At 32.8% G+C, this 16,766-nt stretch overlaps 1 protein-coding gene across 1 annotated transcript in view; it reads right to left on the bottom strand.

Moving 5' to 3' along the window:
- Positions 1–15,124: 15,124 nt before the first annotated feature.
- The window catches only part of LOC131070495 (importin subunit alpha), a 136,034-nt gene continuing 134,392 nt past the window's right edge, over positions 15,125–16,766 (bottom strand). Inside the window, exon 12 of the mRNA XM_058006057.2 lies at positions 15,125–15,548. The gene's annotated coding sequence lies outside the window, so the exon portion shown is untranslated. The remainder of the gene's footprint in view (positions 15,549–16,766) is intronic.

The raw sequence follows: 16,766 nt of genomic DNA, 5'->3' as shown, positions 1-16,766 counted from the left end.
ATTTATTACATTTAATGTAATAGTTATCTTGCAATATTGGGTACCCAAGTTAGCAATATTGGGTACCCAAGTAATTAATATTGGATGTAGAGATACTCTATAGAAATAAGGACATGGCAAGACATAAGTAAATATTCACAAGCACAAAGGTGTTGCCATGTTGGTGGTAAAGTAGAGAATGTAAGTGTACATGGCATATTGTAATCTTGTTTCAAAGATAATACATACTTGGCCACTCTTCTTGGTATAGCTATATAATCCTTTGATTTATTATTTGGATAAATAATGAATTTCATAGCCTTTGTTATTCAACCTATATATTTCTCAATATTGGATATTAAAGTTAAAGGCTAACTAGTTCTTGGTCTTCCTCTATTTTTTTATTTCTTAGATTGGCAAGCTTGTTGAAATTTGTTTGAAGGATTTAAAGGTTATTAATGGATTTTGGAGATCTGCAATCAATGTTATGTGAGTCAACTTTGTGTTGCATATCTATGAAATTGGAAGCCATGGATATTGCCAATGTGATCTATGTTGGCCATTGAAAGCTTATGATTGTGGATATTTATGGAGTTGGTTATGCTTTGGTAACTTGGAGATCTTATTTAATAATATGTGTGTGTCCTCTTATTGATGGTTTTGTTCTTTTAATTTGTGGTCATATGTAGTGAGAAGGTGAGAAGGTTGTATGGGTACTTTTGACATCTAGTTACTTGGAGAAACATTGGCTATTTGCACTACAAATGGAGTGCTTATGTTGGGTTCATGGTTTTAGCCCTTCATGAAAGCACTACAAGATAAATTACTAACATATTTATGAGTTGTGGAATTGATATGTTTCATATGTTATAATCTCTTAGACAACTTGGTTTTCTTGTTGGGTTATAGTTTTATGTTATTTTCAATTATTGGTTTGTAAATTTATTCTTATTCCATTTTTAGAGGACATGTTTAATATGAATATCTAGATGTTTAAGAGGATTTTAGATTTATGGAGATGGTTTTGTATGTTTTACATGTTAACCAAAATATGCAATTTGTAGATCTGTGATGATATTATATTTATGATTTTTTTTATGAAGATAGTTAGAGGTTCGCATGACTTCTTGGAGCATTCTTATTGATATATTGTTACTCCTATGTGGGTTGTTTGGTAACTCAAGTCTAGAATTGATCATTGTGTTTGAGTCTTGGAAATCCACATTATCTCTATTTTGAATTAAATTGATATGGACTTGAATCTATTTTTTAATTATTTGAGATTGAAGCACTAACTATATATTTCTTCTTTGAGATGTTGTATATGTACAAATATTGTAAAATTGTTTAATCTAGATTTTGTTTGAAATGCCTTGTTCTTGGTCACCATTTTTACATTGGTATGTTGATTGTAGTGAGAAAATTATTTTTGAAGAGTACATGATATAGTTGTCCATTTGAATCCTAGTAGTAGTTTATATTGTAAGAGAATCTTTATTCATTTTCAGTGAAATTTTGGTGACGATATTGGCTATGATTCCATCTATAATATGGTATCACTTTTTGTGAGCTTTATACAATTACATAATTTTTCTATTTATTTGTTTCAATATTTGGTTCTAAGCTATTGTTGTTACAATGTGCAAAGAGACATGGATAATATTCAATTAGAATATGTATGGTCTTTTGTAATGGTTGTTTGTTTCATGTGAAGTTCTTAGATTCTACCTTTAGATTGTAGTGAGAGTTTGACTTCTTTGGTTCTATTAACAAAGGCATAATGTCATAAATTATGCCTCATGCAATTTGACATTGCACAAAACCTTCACTTTAGTTAAATTAAATGCAATGAGCAGTCTTTCACCTCATTGGCTTGCTCAACCTTTATTGTCATCTTTCAAGCTTGTATTCCCAACCATTTGGTCTATATTATTCATAAACACTAGAGTGTAGTAGAGATGTCTGCATGTTATGCATTCGTCCCATGAATATCTATGACTGAAGGTGATTATTGAGACATTACACTTGTATACACCTAAAAATAGTCTGAAGATAATTAAGTAACTACATAGTTATTTAATTAATAAAACTTCCCAATTAATTGAATTCGCAAATAATTTGATTAATTTCCCCATTCAATATACTTATAAATAAATCTAAGGATTTATTCATTAATTTCATATCAATAATTCCCCTTTGATTAATTAATCTAAATTAATTAATCCTCCCCTCATTTTAAATTCACTCTTCTAATCTCATAATTAGTTAAAACAAATCAAATCATGATTTGTTGAAATTAATTATCTTTTCCTAATATTTGAATTTCTAAATTTAAATATGAGAACATGGATCCTAACTTCTAACCACCTAACCTAACCACCCTCTAACCTAACTCATTCTATCTAATCCTGGGTTTAACTAACCCTATCCTATCTTGCACATCCTAACCTCTTTTATCCTAACCTCTTATGGGTTGGATATTCTCCCCTTGAGACACATGGCACTTTTGCCACATGTCTCCTCCCTTGGACACTTGCCCTCTCATGAGAAAGGTTCCTTGACACTTGTCACCACAGAGATGACAAGTGTCCCTTCCTCCAACATCCTCTCCAACTTCCCCAATCTTAGTCCTTGATATCTTCAGATCAAATTTGGACAGTTGATTCCTGCCACCTCAGCTTTGGCCTTGGAATTTCTATAAATACTCCTCATTTTGGAGTAATAAAGATCCTTTGCATCTTAGATTTTAACATCATTACTATAGTCATTTTTATCTCAATCATCTAGCATAATAACATTTTAGATTAACCATGCATACAATCATGTATCTCATATCATTTTGGATTAATCTAGCTTACTTTGTTAATCTTTCATTCATCTAGTTTGCATTTATATAGATTAAATTATTTGTCTTGGTGTTGTCAAGTCACTGGTATTGCTTAGACAAATCTGAGAGCAAATATATACTCGCATCTTTTAGGAGGCAATAGGTTGATTTGTCATGGTTTTACATTTATTGATTTTGATCAACTAACCATGCATATAATGATCTATTGAGTGTTTGTGTTGCAGATGCATATTCTAGATTTCACGCGAACAACACCTACTAATTCTAGTAGAGTAATGCCTCTTTTGACTACCAGCGAAGTTAGGATGATTCCTGGTCTCTTTTAACTTGTCAAATTCACTTCATTTCACTCCCTCCAGCTTTCTTTTGCATTCTCTTGTACTCATAACTTTTTCTTTGCATTTTAAGCTCTTGATCTTGCACAACTTCTTACACTTTCAACCTACTACTAGCTTCCATTACCACTCATAGAAAGGCTTCATCAACATGGGAGGTCTAAGCCTTTCCTCACCCCACTAAGCTCTCATTTTCTGGTATTGAAGGGAACTTTCTCCTCTTTTGTTTATTACAACATCCTCTTTATTGTCTTTAATTTAGCATATTGTTTGTTGCATATTCTTCATTGTATTTATATTATAACTTTTATCACAATATATCTATCCTAGCTATTTGTGGATGTGGAAATACCAAAATGCGGGTTTGAGTGGATAACCTCTAATCACAACCACCTCAACACTTTTTCCTTAGTCATATGTGTGCAGGCACAGTGAGGAAGAACATGGAGCATGTTTGAGGCTTCATTGTAAGACCCCTTATAAGTACTCTACTATTTCTCTCATCTTTCTATTAGTCCATTGCAATCTGTTAATTCATTGTTATGTGTTTTTATCACATGTAATATCTAGAAACCAAATTTGGTTATCTTGCACTTTCTGGTATGGACTTTTGTACCTTGTTCATACAAGACGTTTGCATGCCATGTTACCATCCCTGACCTACGCATGTATCCTAGAAAGTGAGTCTATAGAGTTTACAAGGCAGTCTTGGTGACTAGTATTTTTGGCTTCTATGGTTAAAATACTTTTACCTTTTAGAATTGTATAGTTATACACACTTTACCATCCTAGTGAGAAAACTTCAAAAGTTGTAGTACCCCAAAGGTGTTCTTAGAGGAGAGATAATGATATTAATTCCTTGTTGGACCTGACCACCCTTCATAGTGGTTTGATTTTCCTCCTCTACATTTTAGTGAACCTGACATGAACTTGCCTCTGATTAAACTTGTTAAAAAAAATCAACAAACCTTTTAAAAACTCAAAAAAAAAAAAAAAAAATCTTGTCTTCTTCTAGCTTGATCATTTGTGAAGTTGTCAGAACATTGTGAAGCTCTTCCATGATATTTACATCTCAAACTACTTCAAGGATTATGACCTGATAAGGACTTTGAGACCTAGCATTCCCCCTAATTTAATGTTGAGTAGTTTAAGATAATATCTACACAAATTGATGGCTTGTCCCTTGGGCTATTATTATGGATGGGGGATGAGTCAATCAACGCAATGAAGAATGCATCGGTGAAATAAAATAAATAACAGGAACAAAAAATAGCAAGTAAAAAATAAGGATACTAAAATAAATACCTGATGAAGGAGAAAGTTGCGAAACTAGCAAGCTTAACTATATAAATGATATAATATCACCTTTTTGTTGGGTTAATTCTATATTCTTGAAGGAGTAATTTATCAATTTCTAATTTATGCATATTTACTTTAACCTGCCATGTAAAATAGATACACATGAATCAATTCTAAGTTTTTATCAAGAATCTACTATTGAGCTTCAAAGCCAATTTTCTGAATTTTATATCCATGACTTAACTATTCAATTTAATCAAAATGGAACCCAATTATTTGTGTAGGTGATAACTAGCTTAATACATTGAGCTCTTTCATCCTAAATGAGAAAACAAAAGAAGAGAAAACATAAAGAATATAGAAAGAGAAAAATAAATTCCTTTAAGAAAGTGTGGAGAGGACGATGATACAAATAAAGTGGTGGATTAATGTATACATCTTGTGGGTATCCCTATAGTGGTAGAAAATTTTGAATGTGGCCAAAAATATTATCACTCCATGTTTAAAATTTTGGTTAAAAAAATAGGAAGACATCTTAGATTTTAGCAATGCAAGGTGATAGGAAATCAATACAAAACTATATAGAAAAGAGCCTTATTTAGTATATAATCATCACGTAGTAGTAAGTAGGACACACAAATATATCAAATTGGTCAAATTACATTAATTTTCTTGGTTTCAAGTTACATTTCAACCACCTATTTTATGGTTCCCTATTCCTCATTGGTGTGGTAATGATATATTTGTTGCAACAAATGAAAAAGAATGCTAGGTAGGAGAGAATAGAGGGAGAAAAAGGTTTTTATTATGGTAAATAAGTCAATTATCTTAATGTATGGAATCTATTGAGTAACTTGTAGTTTGTTTCAAGGAGTTATAAAATAGGTTTCTTTGTTAAGAAACAATATCTACTTCTTTTTTTGTAATTTTAATTCATTTCCACTATCTATAACTCTAGAATTTAAATTCCTAAGCATCTATTGTTGTACACATACTTCTAAAACCATACCAAGAAAATACATCCTTAAGTTAACATATAAATAAAGTGACATTACGATCATTTAGACTGATTCATATTGGATAAGCATATGTGTGGAGTTGCATGTGAGCCTTACACCAAGTTTAGTATAAATTGATGGAACTCATCAATAACCATCATGCTTAATGACTAGAAAAACTACTCTAGATCACCATGATCATCATCTAGGTCCATCTTAATAACTTCAAAATAGATCTTTTTGTTATGCATCAAACTATCAACAAGCTACTCAAAATAACCTTAATCAGCAATAACATCATGTACCAAATTCTTGTCATTTGCAACAACAAATTAGCACCAAAAGAAACATTTTTAATAGAATAAACAAAGAAATCAAGATCAAATCAAATAAAAACATTTTCATATAATATAGTTGCAATTTTTCCTTCCATAAATACAAATCAATAAAATTGTCCATCTCCATCAACTAGGGCTAATCCATGAAGATAAGAAACCTAACTTAGAGGAATCAAAATCCAAACTATCAACATTGTTAAAACCCAAGGTACCAACATCACAAGGAACCAAATCACTCACCAAGATCCAATTTACCAATTCTTTTAACATCAACCACTCTTGAACCACCAAGACTAAAAATTATTTGATCTAGAACTATAAGAATCAATTATCATAAGATAAATACTCATATATTTTTGTAGTATATTGACAATATTCGCATCATTTTACACTAGTTATCCATCTTCATCATTTCCCTAAACAACTAGAACACCTCTACTACCTAAAACAAGAATTGTCAAAAGGATTTTTACTACTTAAAATTACTTCTTTCCTTCACTACTCTTCCTTTCCTATAATGCAACCAAATTTATAACTATAAAAAAATTAATTTTTTTGAAAAACTCAATAAGTAAATATTCTCCCTAAAAACCCTTCCTATTTCCAGCAATCCAAATAAACCATAAAACTTCAAAATACACGATAAACCACAACCTCTCCAAAGATTTACCCATAGACTTAAATAAATAAAAAATTCCATACAAAATATCTTGCCAATTTGATCACAAACTTGATAGAAAAATTACCCTAAATAGTTAAGAAATAAAGAAAAATTAATATAGAATTCACAAACTCACTAGCATCACAAAAAGATAAGACTTAGACCCAAAACCCAACAAAACATTAAAAAAATAAAAAAGTCAGTAAACAAAATAAACTATCTAAAAAAAGTACTTCATAAGCTCAATTTCATTAAATCAAATGGCATTGAACTTCTTGGACCAAACCTTTATAGAATCTTTAAACCTCATTCTTCAAAATAAGATAAAAAGGATTAAAGATACATGGACTGATAGCCACCAACCCATTTTTCCTACAAATCATAATTACAATTAATAATGTCAAAATTCTTCTCCATTATTTTACAAATCATGTTATAAGTTCTTTTTTTATGATGAGTATTACTAAATAAATTTTGAATACAATACCACTAAATAGATCTAAAACCCTAAAACTTAACCAAATTCATAGATAAAACCTTAAGACACTTGGTTAATCCTTTTAATAGAGGCCAAGCTTTCCAAATAGAAAAAAGATAGTAGATCCAAAAATAGAAAAATTAAAATGATCAAAAAGGCAATCTTAGATATGTAATCCATGTCTATTACCATTTTTCTTAGGCATATTAGGGAGAAATAATTTCTTTAAAATCTCATACCAAAATCTCATACATGTGTTGGAATTGTTTGTCATTGATGTTGTTGGGATATGTCCTAGAAATTTTCTCTCGTATGTCACTTAATGTGGTTTAGGGTTTTGGTCTCCTACATGCTCTAAGTCTCATAAACCTTAAACCCTAAACCCTAATAGTGAGCATTGATTTCCTTTCTCTTTTTTTTTTAATCTTGTCGAGACTTTCGGTAACCAATTTCCAATGTTTTAAGTCATGACTTAGGCCTATCGAGTTGTGCTTATGACCAGCCCCTTTTGTTAGCCACTCGGTCGGTTTTATTCTCTTAGGCTTCCTCTTGTCATGCACCTTCGGCAAAATCAATGGCCCAGATGATTGTGCAGTTGCATGATTAAACTAAAGAGCAATTTTTCCCTAACTCCACAACCCTGCCTCCTTACACGGCAAGTGGGCCCCGCACATGCGTCACTCATTCTAAGCTGGACCAATAAACTTTGTCCTAATGGATACCAATGAACACACCGATAGGGTGGGCCCAATGTTCCCATAATATTTATTGTCTTAATGAACAATCATTTCCTATTGATCTGACGGCCTAGGATGCCCACGCAATTGTGCGATTGATAGAAGATGTGCACAAAGGCTAACTCTGCAACTCCGCTATGGATGTGGCATGTAGGCCCCACGAGAGATGATGACAGACACTTGGACCAATAGAGGCTTGGACACATGGGTGGCTAGGCTACATAATAGGGATGTGGGTCCTATTGAACCGCATTCTAAGTGAAGTAAACAACGATACCTTTACGATGGATCCATGGCTAAGATCTTCACGTGATTGAACAAAGATGCATGACAAGATTAATTATGCAATGCCAAAATACCTTATAAGCGGTGGTGAATATAAAATAAGAAAATTTTCCAAGAGTCAATCTCTCATTCATCGTCGACTGACAAAAATCTTGTTGTTGGGGCCCCAACATTCACATGTGAATTCTAACGGCTATCTCCTGCCATCAAACCAGCCTAAATGCCAGCAGTTAATGAATTTAATTGCCCATTGTAACCTAAAATATTTTGGCTATATCAGCACAATCTTAGCTCAATTTTGCATTTACAATGATTTAGATATGTTTTGAATTTGTCTGAGATCATTTGCTAACACTACTAGGGTTTATATGATAGGGTTATTGCGTATACTCTTTATTGGAGTTTAGGAAAAATCAACTCTACAACTCCCAAAGATCATCTGCATGAAAACCTGTCATAGAAGGAGAGAAGCAAAAAAGCTATGGAGGCCAGAATTCAAAGATCCAGAAAAGAGGAGTCATATTGATTGTGCAACAAGAATGCAATTCAACAATTACATTTGTTATGAAAATACAAAGAGAGAATCCTTATAAGAGGATACTTGAAACCCTAAAGGTGAAAACCCTAAAGAATTATAAGATTCCTAAGCTTAGCTTAAGCATAGAGTATAATAGACTAATAATTAAATAAATAATTATTAGCTTATAAAAGATAACTCTAACACTTAATGCAACTTAAACGGCAAATAAGATCTGATAATTAATAGTTTAAAGTATGAAACAACACCACATCAATAACACACATAACACTAAGAATTTTGACGTGGAAAACCTGGTTATGGGAAAAACCACGGTGGGAATCTACCCACAATGAGATAATACCTTGTTAGGAGTAAATAAATATTACAAAGGGGAATGCGCATGCATTCAGGGACACTACCTAGAACTCTATGCTCAAACAAGAAACCCAAAAAGGCTACAAACCTTAGGGAAGGCTAATACCTTATAGGAAGTCTCACTCACTTACAAAAGCATTCTGACAACAATTCATATTACATGAACTGTGAAAATATCATCTCCTGGGTACAGTTCCAATTAAGCTCACTATCAAATCTTCTCTACAGTACACTTCTTCGTACAACTTCCCTACTAGTGAATGATTGATACAATATTCGCACATAGCATGATTCCTCTCAATGATTATTACATTCATTTATAAAAGTCATCAACCTACAAAATACGGATCGAATCAACACACCCTACATATTACAAAAATATAATTACACACACTACAACAATGCATGCAAACCAAAACAATGTTGGCTAAGACATAGTCTGGAACTAAATCAATACTGCAAACATGCAACATCTCCAACAATTATGCCTCAATCATCCACAAAACACTACAATCACCAAGAATGTCACATAACATGAAGAACATCACCAAACAAAGAAAATCTTCAATAACACGCACAATAATCAATGTGAACCACCAATACACATAGAACATGATCTAGAAACATTCACAAGAAACGTGAATTGCACCACAACAACTACAGCAACTCAGATTACTAGAATCATCATCATCTCTCTACCAGAGCTCAAGAACACCAACATAATTAACTATCAACCTGAAAGATTCGCTTGTGGATTTCCAAATAATGAACCAATCGAATTGAGGACACACATCAACATCCAAGATACATCCCACACATCTGCAAATAAAGATATTACAATTTTGGAGAAATACAGAGCACAAACCAGAATATCGAATAACATGATCAATTGAATAACATCCTTAATACCAAACCTCATAACTTGATCAAATCATCATGCGGACCTCTACAAATGGGAATGAACCATCTTCAAACAACATACTAGAAACACTTTAATCCACATCAGCTCATTTGCAACACATAGGCTAAACCAACTCATTCAATCTGACTACAACACTAGAATACACAGGATAATATGTCGACATTAATGAGAACACATCAATCCAGCAAACTTCTCAGCAATATCCAAAAAAATGTTATTAATCTTAGAGGCAAGGATGAAGGCTATCTTCGCCACTTATCCAAATGTTGATAGAATTCCTCTACCTCATAAGAGGATTCAATTAGAAGTGCCACCGGTTCAGGAAGTGGAGGAGGAGAGGCCAGAGTCTCCTCAATCAATTGGTTCTCCCATTGGTCATGTTTACCCTTCACCTAGCCTTGATGATACTTCTTTTGCCTCTACTATTGTTCCTATGTCATCTAACCTTTCCCCTTCCCAGAAATTGCTTGCAAAGGCTGCAATGAAAAGGCCTATGGTTGCATCATCCTTAGGTGGCCCCCTTTCTCAAATCCCAGAGAATCCAAGAGTAGTAAATCCCTTGCATACATTGTCTCTAGGGAGGGATATTATATTTTAGTTCTATGAAGGTTTTGAATTTCAAGGAGATCTACCTCTACCCCTCGTAGGTTTGACACAAGATTAGGGGTTACAATCCAAAATTTTCTTAAGGAATGGGCCTTGATGCTATGAAACCTGGGGGTGACCTCAGTGAGGATGTGAGGCTAAATGGCTATGAACAGTTTATCAGTGATGATGATTTTGTAAATACTAGAGAATTCAGGTAGTTTGTGATAAGGAGTTTGACAAATGAAATGGAAAGAAAGAGACGTATTGATTTTTATAGTCTGGGGTATGATTAAAGGTTGAGAATGAAGGATAAGATATTAAGGGTTGCAAGTTCGCAATTAGCAACTATGACTCCTTAAGTGGGGAGAGAGATTGTGAAAAGAAGTGGAGTTCTCCTTTTGGAAAGTTGGGATATTTCCTCTGCTATTGTTTTTTATGAGTTGAGAAGGAGGTATGAAACTGATTTGGATGCAATGAATCCAATACAGAGAGAAAAAGTTATTTCTGGAGTGATTTTTTATGATCACCTTGATCAACTGGTTATTTGGTGCCTTCATTGAGTTACAAAGAAACATAGGATGTCATGAGATGGACCAATTATTTAGAAGTTTGTTAGTTAAAAGGGTGGATCTTACTTCTATCACAGAGGCAACACGCCTAATTTAAATGCGGCAAAGTTTTCCCACAAAGTAGCCATAAAGGCACAAGAGGAGGTCCTCGTCCTAAGGGAAAAGGTGACAACACTGCAAGAAAAATTGTATGCAGGGCCTACATACAGACGTCCTTTTGTGATTGAGTATTCTTTTGATGAAGCAATGGGATGGAGAAATGATCTAGCTCAGGCTAGGTTGGATATAACAAGATTGAACAATGAGATTAAGGTATTAAAGGCCGACACCTCACAAGCAGAAAGGAGAGTAGGAATAGAGATGGCCAAATTATTTGTTGAGTCAAGGATCAGTGACATTTTGGATCATGCAGACACAGCTTGGGATGAACGTAGAGAGTTGTTGATACTTTCTCAAGAACATTTAATGTGGCAATGGTTCATGGCTTGCTCATTATCTCATATAAGTAAGACAATTGCAATATTAGAAGTTTCATTGATTAGGCTCCTTCCAGATTACTTACATACCATAATTATGAGCTTCAAAGAAAAATTTGAGGTGGTCAAATAGTTCTTCACTATCCATAAGATGTACACACAGGGGATAGGAGATGAGCGCAGAAACTTTCACTATTTGGTTACCAGTCATATGACTACTTTGTTTGATAGAGAAAGGAGCATACTAGAAGGTGGAAAGGTCCGTCCCTAGGTCCAAATCAAAATGGACAAAAAATATCAGAACAATACAAGACCAAATATTTACTGATATCATTGCAGATGATGCACAACTTATGAGAAATTTGGGGTTGTACATGGATGCATTATCAAGATTCGATAGTGAGATTATTAGAATGGAAGTAGTCAGGACAACGATAGAAGCTAAAGAGTACCAACAACATCTCAAAGGACTCCAAGAATTCAAGCAACATGGATTTGATGATCTCTGATCCTTTCTTCCATCTTTTTCTATGTTTTCCAAATTTTGAAATTTTGAATTTTTGAATATTCACGTCTGTGGTTTCTCGCCTTTTTCAGCTTTTTAGGTTTTATTTTTCTTTTTTGATTGTAATGAGCTTAAAAGGGTGTATTTTTTGATTAAAAGGAGAAAACTATGGCATATATACAAAGATATTGACTTCTATCCTTCTTATTAAATGCATATCCTTGTGAACGATTTACAAGCTGCTCTCTATCAATGTGTATTTAATAGATCTAAAGCATTATCACACTTTTTAATCTGATAAGGTAGCTCGAGCAAAGAAATAGAGGTTTCCATATCATCTCCAACAACTACCACCTATGGAGCAATATAGAAGAATGTATGTCATGTAAATGATGTTCAATTTACATTCAATATGCAAGTTATATTCTATTTTATATTATCTTGTTCTATGTATTACTGATTAAAATATAAATCTGACTATCTTCTTTTGTATGACAGGTGAGAGGAGCATTTATTATTTTCTATGTCCTTTTTCACAAATGCCACTCAATATAAGTATATAACAAATGGGGTACGATCAAGCAATGCCTTGATCAGTCATGACCGATCAAGACATTACTTGATTGTGCCTCTTTGTTAATACCAAACAAATGCATGTTCATTGTTAATACCATTCAGTGTGTAAATAATTTAACAACCGATGACTATCAGTGTTTGCACAATACTAACAGTCGATAGTTATCGACATCTTAGCCTTAAAAACCGATAACTATTGGTGTAGGCTTAACACCCGATAACTATCGGTTAACCTTTATCATGTCACCCGATATATTGAAGCATATGCAACCCGATATTAATCGGTGTTTTGATTAATCATTTATTTATTATCAATTATGTAAATCGATATAAATCAAAATGTAAGATTTAATAATCAATGAACATAAACAGAAGATATGGTATGATTATCAATGTTCAGGGTTTGATCGAACTGAATAGGTTGTTTATGTGGAAATGTAGAATGGCTATCAAAGAGAAATTAATTGCTTGAAGGTCTTATCATAGTTATCGATATGATAAATGATTGAATGAGAGACTTCATTTATCTCTCATTCAATCATTTATCTTACAGAAGCTATCATGCATTAACATGTCATAGTCAGAGAACTCAAAAAGTTGTTTGTCTTTTTCTTGTCAGACAGTTACCTAAAATTTTATATTGTAAAAGGCCCAAAGCTTGTTGCATCCTCATTTTTCTATAAGAGGATAATCAAGGCCTTCTTTTTCTTCCTCTTCTGCTTTGACATAGAGACAATATAATTAGTTTTTAAAGAAGCTTGTGTATTCATTCACCAAGGGTGTATAATATACTACAAAGTTCATAGTTTTGCAATACAATTTTGTAATCAATCCTACATCCTACTTGCAATATTTTTGCCAAGGATATATGCAAGTACTTTGCAAATATACAAACATCTTAAATTTCAACTTAATGATTTCTAAGTTGTTTCTTTTACTTGTTATCCAAAATCTTGTGTGAATCAATAAAATTAAGGATTTTTGGTTCATGTATCTGCACTATGTTGTTGAGTTTGAATAGGTTTCAACTTCTTCTAAAGGATAAGATTAAATTTGCTAACTTTGTTCAAAGGGATTCTATATAGAGAAAAAGTAGTAAGTTGTGATTTAGAGATTCATTTCATGCTATAATTGATATCAGATATCAGTTATACTAGGCAAAAGATGATGCAAAGTTTACGTATTTTATATTGTAATAATGGTTCATCTAGCCCAATGGATAAGGCATTAATCATTGTATTGTATTGATTGACTATGACAAAAAGAAAATTTCATCAAAACAATTCAATTGCAGTTTATTTTATAAATTTGAAGCAGTTAGGCTAAGTAGTTCTCATTGTGATCAAAGTTATCTAAGGGTGAAGCCCACATCCTAAGGGTTTAAAGTTCATTGAATCACATAATGGGCTGAGAACACATCTATTGCAGCATTGAGTAAGTCTGAAAATATCAACGATGCGACTAAAAGGGACACCCACCTAGGTGTTATAGAGCCTAAAGTGTAGGGAGAGTGACTAGTTCCTTATCCCTAGTCATTACTCTATCAGTTGGTCCACTGATCCAAAACCTTAAAGATTGAGGTTGCCCTCTGATAGAGGGAATCTTGGAATAATCATTTGGAAACACCAACACATGTCAAGATGGGAAAGTGAGGTTATTGAACTGTAATTGATGTCAAACAAAAGAAACAATATTTTCATCAGAATTAAGCTAAACACGTCATCATTCAAGTTGGAATATATTTGGAGATGGTATTTCAGATTACAAAAGATAAAGCTTCATGCATAGATAAGGATGATGCGATTGAAACCAAATATATTGACAATAATGAATATCTATTACAATATTATGTGTTACAACAATGTAAGAAAATATTATAAGACTATGATGATATGACATTATGATGATATAACAATATGAAAGATATTTGTAGACTAAATTCAGTTCATCACGAAGATCATTGTATCTAGATTGTGGTCCATCATCTGAATATCAAGAAAAGTACAAGTTACCTCAGTTTCAGTGATTATGTAGAATACCTACTATGTAGGAGCAGTAAATAAAGGTGACAAAATATTGTATGTTCGTAAGCAGTGATCAATACACTTAACATGGTGACTTCCTTAACTTCATAATGTAATGACAAAACCAAAAAAAAAGCATGATATGAAGAAGCAACGTATTAATGTCTTAATGTCTTTAACAACTAACTATAGAAAGTACATTAAGACTCATCCTTATAATGATCAAATAAATAAAAAATAGCTTTGGTCACTTCTTATAATGGCCGACTTGTTATAATCTAGAGACAAAAGTTGATATCAAATAAGAAACTCTAAGAAATCAAGGAGAAATTTAATATGTTTGTTATTATCAAGTTGTGATCCACTAAAGAGATGTTTTATTATATGTTGACCAAAGTAAAGACATTGCATAAAGTGGGATTAATAGATATTTTTTTTGTTAAAAGAAATTATTCCTCAAAAAGATGTGATTAGTATTCAAAAAGAAAAGTCAGAAGCAACTTCAAGCGATTTGCTTAAGCAATGAGAATAAGGATGTTGATCGATTCTTTAAGAGATTTAATTAATATGTTGAGTAATATAAAAGTCAAATATAATAAAATACATTTGGATAAGGAAAAGAAATGTATTTTTTTATTGAAACACACAAAAGGTTACAAAAATAGTAATAGCAAATAGGTTGCCAAATAAAAAGGAAAGGAAGTGAACTTGTCCTAAATTACATATCAGAAAGAATACATAACCATTTACAACTGAATGGGCAGCCCTTAGCATAAAAACGGTCTCAACAAAAGGTTGATTAGAACCAGCATACATCCTGACAGAACAAAGGTCTGAAAAAGGACTATGAACCTCATCATAAAATCATTACACAAAAGAACTTGAGCAGTCATAACAACAACAAAATCACACATTAAACTTCAATAACTGTTGCATCTTCGTGGAACACATGGTATCTTTCTCATGAAGTTGGAGAATTTGATATTTGATGGCATCCAATTGTTGAGAAGACTTCGCCTATTCTTTGTGTACCCCCTGCATTAAAGAACACAAATAAACAATTTGAAAGATGATGTCAAAGTAAAACTTTAGCATTCATGCTTCCTGATTAATAATTTGCTTTGAAAAAATTGCCAAACATCTATTTTTTCATATATGAAGTAAAATAGTTTGTCTTATTGTGTTAGCCACAACATTATCATGTAAGCCAAGCCCCAAAATGACTTGCCTTCAACTTAGAACCTGACCAAAAATATTAGGGAGATATTTGAAAATTGTATTCCACTTCATCTTAGCCCATGAGCAATCCCAAAATATGTGTTTCAGATTTTCATTTTTTTTGACAAAAAGGGCAACTTAGCAATTGAACCTTCATATATTTCAATCTTTTGCCCATTGGCAATTTGAAGTGCAAGAGTTTCCATGTCAAAATCTGAGCATTAGCCTCAGCTTTGGACTTCCAAACTTGAGCACTGATTTTCTGCCAAGTTTTCTCTTTTAATTTGCATTTTCATTTTAAGTTGAGTCTGGGGTTAAGAGGCATAGCAGGGAGGAGATTCCAATACACCTTTTTCAATGGAAAACAATTTAAAGGATATTTGGATAGCCATGACCAGTCCTTGAAAAAATTACAATGAAGTGGGGTACAAATATTCATCAATAGATCTACACGCACCAAAGATTTAACAAATATCATGAACCCTTTGGAATTGTTGGCTATTCCAAAATTATTTTTAATGATGTGCCAAGTTTCCCAATCAAGCATATTAAAATCCCAAATATCCCCAAACTATTCTATTCCTTTTTAAAAAAGATAAACAGATTGTCTTGGAAAAGAAATAGCTAAGGGTTGGTCGTGGTATTGAACCAACTTATTCCACCAGATAGATGAAGAACCAAAGCTAAAACCACACTGTAAAGAGTGACTTTTCCCACTTTAAACATTTAAAAGCATGTTGCCAAGCTTTCCACACTCATTGTAAAGGGAAAGAAGCTTTGATAGTAAAAAACGAAGCAAGTAGAATTTTGGCCAACTAAATAACTAAATACCATTTCTATTTACAAGAAGCCATAACAATTTGTTGCATAACTACATATTTACATGGCTCGTCCCCAGACATAACTCTTATAATCCATTTTTTTGATAAGAAGACCCCTTGCGTCTTGGGATCTAATAAGCCCAAACCTCCCTTAGTTTTTGGTTGAATGCAATGTAGCCATGAGGTAGTTTTGAACCCAACAACACCATTCCAA

This window comes from Cryptomeria japonica, chromosome 11 (genome assembly GCF_030272615.1).
Source record: "Cryptomeria japonica chromosome 11, Sugi_1.0, whole genome shotgun sequence".
Taxonomy (NCBI): Eukaryota; Viridiplantae; Streptophyta; class Pinopsida; order Cupressales; family Cupressaceae; genus Cryptomeria; species Cryptomeria japonica.
The sequence above is the reverse complement of the archived record's forward strand: the minus strand, read 5'-3'. Positions and strand labels throughout refer to the sequence as shown.